The 5,042-nt window shown below is 32.3% G+C and overlaps 1 long non-coding RNA gene across 1 annotated transcript; it reads right to left on the bottom strand.

Annotated features, from left to right (window-relative positions):
* Nucleotides 1-908: 908 nt before the first annotated feature.
* Nucleotides 909-4,646, bottom strand: LOC129966710 (uncharacterized). The gene is made up of 3 exons (XR_008784291.1): nt 4,521-4,646; nt 2,746-2,861; nt 909-1,209 (listed from the first exon to the last, which is right to left on the bottom strand). It is a non-coding gene; the product is annotated as an uncharacterized LOC129966710 (long non-coding RNA).
* Between the last annotated feature and the right edge of the window lie 396 nt (nt 4,647-5,042).

Genomic DNA, 5,042 nt, shown 5'->3' with positions numbered 1-5,042 from the left:
AAGTTAACTATAACTGTCTGCAATAGACCATCGAATGCATTGACAAAAAGTTGACTCAATTCTTTGATAGGACTGAAACAATTGACGAAACTTCATTCCTCGCATCCAGATACTAAGCTGTTGCTACTTCAAACTTAATGTGTTACCAATTTTAAAATTATCTTTTTGAAATTTTAAGATTCCCCTGACCAACTTTTATAATATGCGCTTTCTTAATCTTAAGCATTCTTAATCTGTTTTCTATAAAGACTATTGTAAACAATTTCACAGACGACTGTAAAACCGTTGCAATAGTCAAGATTTCACTAGTTCTTGAATCAAGACTGTTGACAATAAGGATAATTTAAAAGATTAAATTTGCCTTTTCAAATTTCGAAAATTGAGTGTTCGGTTTATTTTTGGAAAGAACGATTCCTATGATTTAATAGATTTATCCGATAGATTTGGAAAGGCTCAATCGTTGACGTTATTTGTTTAGTTGGGAGTCGACAGTTATTACCCGGAATACTAAGAGATAAAACATTTCCGTATATTGTACCAAGTCCGGTAGAAATTAAATCATGGCCTACAGAACAAGACAGATAAGAGATTATGCAGGCATTTATTTTTCTGCAGGTATTGATTTCGGGTATTACGACCACTGTATTAAATTGCCCAATTTATGTATTTATTTTGTAAGAATCCGGCATCGATTTGTAGTTTGATAAAAAATTTAGAACTGGAATGAAGCTAGCACTTCGACATACGATAGTACCACACTTGAACTGAACATTGAGTGTAGTTTCAGGTAATAGTCCGTTTCATTCGAAATAAGTTAAAATTAAAGTTAAATGATTTAAAATTTTCTATACAAGTATTTAATTATCTAGAAGAATCTGTTACTCAATTCATTGAAGTTCTCCATATAGTTGTTTTGAAACCTCTATCGGTTTATTTAAAATTAATTTTAGTCAAAATAATTTCGACAAATTCTATAGACAGAACTGATTACTAAAAATGTAAATTCATGTGGTTCTCGAGTTCAGATAAATTCACAAGCAAAGAGTACTTTAAGGTGCTGTGCTTATCCACAATCATGTAATGGCACTTCACTATTGAAAGTTTTACCATTCAGTTGAAAAACCATCTAGATGTATGATGCCATGATGATTAAGGGCAATCCAGATGAATCTTCGGATCATACTCAATGGACGGAGTTCACAGGGTGTCCTGAAAAAGCATTTGATGAATACATTGAACATAATCCAAGTTTAATGAGTTACTTTTAAGTAGGACTAATAAGCTATACGTAAAGATTAAAATTCAAAGAGCGATAAATACAGCTACCAAGAAATTGGCTGCGGTATTCAAAACTTAAGGAATTTAAATGGACTAGACAAAACTTAATCGTCAAAAACGGTATAGAATTGCTAATTATCTTTGTTCAGAGAAAATACTACCTTACACATCCTTCTAAATGCTTTTATAAGTTTTATATTTAGCGTGTTGCGGTGTCGATTCACTAGTTCTGGATTACATTTCATGGGGTGATTATCATTTGTTGTTTTTTGTAAACGAAAGTAAACAAAAATAAAAAACTAAAACAATGATAAATTACCATTATAAATGTAGGGCACCACAATTTATGAGTAATTGCCCATTAATTCGTTTGTTTTCGACGTCCCAGCAGCGCACGTTTCTTGTGCAGAGATTTTTTACATAAAATAAATATCTACAAATTTTGAACCGATCTTGGTCAAATGGACGACAAATATGAGCCGAGATGATATATAATTTACTTGTCTGAAATATTTCGAGAAATGGTATGCAAAGGTAAAATTAAAAATGCATACAAGAGATTCAGACTGCCAAGTAGCTCGCAATCCTGTTCTGAAAACGTTGAATTAGACATCGAACAGTGGCAATTTCGTTGGAATGCACAAAATTTGGCTCCAAAATTAGGATTTTGATGAGCAGGAATGCCACGCCGGTTACCTAAAGCGCAATTCATTTTTTAAGCACTCCTCCTCGAAAGGGTTAAGATTTAAATTTTCTACTCTATTCCACAATATGGATATTTTATGAATACCCGACACTTTACAGAGTTTGTCCCCCATTATATGTGGGAATAGATGGACGCAGCTTAACTGGAGATTTAACGCGAGTTTCTTTTACCAAATCTTTTATTCAGGAAGTTGTACATACCGCTTCACGGATTTCAGGATTCTACAAATTGAGCATCAGTATCCATACATGGAAGATTGTATATGGCTAACCCTTTTCTGCTTCCTAAGTATAAAGCCGTTCAAGCCAATTTTATTCAAAACGGATTATAGCATAATCCATTTCACTGGATAATTTGAGGTTTATAATTAGATAAGTAGATTAATAAATTAGAGGTTTTCTATAGCCTTATAATAGATAACATTAAATCTATAGCCTTGTAATCGATAGCGCTATAAGCAGTCCCTAGACTTTCCCACTAGATTGCACCCATCGACGAATATTCTATCTTTAAAGCTTTCTACAGAAAACAGCATATTCTCTCGTGACAAAACAATCTGCTCTGACATCACAGTCGTGACTACTTGCTCATTCAAACCGCGATCCTATGACACGTTCATTTTTGCCTTCTCATTTTCAAGGCGATCGAGTTTAGTGTGCCACTTAAACAGAAATTTATTCGTATAATACTTAAATTATATTATCTGTGTAAGGCTATTGCATATATTGGAAATGAAAACATATTCAGAGGTCAAAGCTTACCATTGAAGTTTCGCTCTCCCATTTGTGGATAGATCATTTGAATGTTCCGAGGATGAAATTGCAAATCCATCTGGTTCCTTCATAACGACTACAGTTTGAGCTCGGGCAGAAATAACCTAAGAAAGATATTTGGTTAATTGCGGACAGAAAATATCTCTGTATATTTTAATGTATATGATACAAAAACCTACAGTCACGTACATTGCGATCAAGGAAGTGGGAAATTGAACAGAAGCTTGCAGAAATTGAAGATTTTGAAAGGTAAATCTAATAAAACTAAAATTTGCTTCACACCAGTTTATTTTTCTCACTATTTTGTAATATTAAGTTTTAATTTAAATTAAATGTTAATTCGTATTTAATTAATGAAAAATCAGCGAGATTCAAGATTGAGCAGTTACGGAATACCCTGTTGCAAGATAATTCCGTTTCTTTGAACATCCTATCAGAGAGTTTAGCAAGACCCTTTTAAGTATGATCAAGTTAACTGGTGACATATTTATTCAGTAATATTGAAGAATAAAAATATCAATGCACACTTCCGAAGAACAGATTGAGATGAATCCTTTAGCCGAAATACGGATTATAACAATTCATATTATCAAGTTTAGCGTCTGACCAGAATTTTCTTTATTCTCTTGTCTAAAATAAAAGAAACAATTGTTGCAAATGCTATCTAGTTAATTGAGTAATATTAAAAGAAAAAAATTGGTTTAGGCATAGAAATCATTCAAAACGAGTGTTGAAGATAAACTAGCATTCTGAGACTCTTCCAGACAAAGAGCAAGTCTGAGTAATTAACTTACCCAGTTACAAAAATTCGTTATACATTAATTTATTCATTATAAATAGGATGCAAGACAGATCAACTATAATTTTATAAACCTTGACAAGTTTAAATTCTAACTCTGGTTGTCACCAAAACACGATTTATTGAGCGTTTTGCATTCAGGCGATTGCAATAAATGATTCTTATTAAATAATTGAATTTCATTGTTATATCCCATTAGTATTTTGATGCAGAATGCCAATACGTGCCTATTTGTAATTCGCGTAGAGCAGTTGAACCCATTTATTGAAATTCCTGCAAGAGATTCACCATGTAAGATATAGTTCTACATAATTGACCTTTGCATTTTAATTGCTAGTTTCGGGTAGTATTCTATTCGGGTATATTCAGGTAGTTCTTCGAATCAGTTTATGACATTAAAGCATTAATGGCTTTTAGCCTCCATTATTTAAGTTGCCGCATTTTAATTTAGGATATTTTTTTACATTACCCAAGAATACTAGTGATGCCAATAAATTGTCGACTCAATATGCATTTTCATGCATTTGTTCGCCAACAGCTAATGATTTATTCCTGAAATGATGCGAATAAGAAAACATTTCATGGATATGTATTAAACATGAATATAAATTCCTTAACCTATGGGTTTATCTAAATTTCCATTAGATTATGCAATTTTAATTAGATTCAAAGCGGTTGTTTTAGCTTTTGTAATAAAAGGGCTTGAGATGTTTAAGCTTTTTAAGTAACTTTTACATTTCTCAATGCTTTTGCTTAGAGATAGATTAAATATTCGGAAATTCAATGCACCAGTCAGATTTAACATTGCATGCGAAGAAGTCAAGAAGTTGCAGCATGTTTCAAGTTTTAGATGCTACAACATGAATGACAAGCAACTAGAGGTAAGATACTTTTGCAGAGGTGAAAATTCATTAAACGCACAACTCGAAAAAATAAAGAAATAACACTCGTTATAATCACTTACCGATAAATAGAAAGGCTCACGCAAACAAGTAAATTGGCCTGACGACAATTATAAGAACATAACGCACTACTGCATATAGAATTCGAAACAGCCCCACAATTATATCAACTAAAAAGTCTGAGAAATGTCATAAAAAGTGAACAAGGGGCGATATTAGTCTATTTTAAAGTATCTTGAATATTTCATAGCCAATCAAAATGATTCTAATCGATATTTTTTCTTTTCCTCTAAGGAATTAATTTGCATAAAATTACGTCTTCATTTTTTGTTTCCACGCCTTGATGGCATGATGGGTGAAGTCATGCTTCAATAAAAGATGTTTGTTGATTCGAGATAAGTTTGTATTGATGATAAATAAGGTTTGCTGATTCGAGATAAGTTTGTATTGATGATAAATAAGGTTTGCTGATTCGAGATAAGTTTGTATTGATGATGAAAGAGGTTTGCTGATTCGAGATAAGTTTGTATTGATGTTTTTTCTATATCCAGGCATGATGCGTTTTAAATCAAACATCTTCGTGT

The sequence above is a fragment of the Argiope bruennichi genome, chromosome 4, assembly GCF_947563725.1.
Source record: "Argiope bruennichi chromosome 4, qqArgBrue1.1, whole genome shotgun sequence".
In the NCBI taxonomy this organism is placed as follows: domain Eukaryota; kingdom Metazoa; phylum Arthropoda; class Arachnida; order Araneae; family Araneidae; genus Argiope; species Argiope bruennichi.
This window is presented reverse-complemented; position numbering and strand designations above follow the sequence as displayed.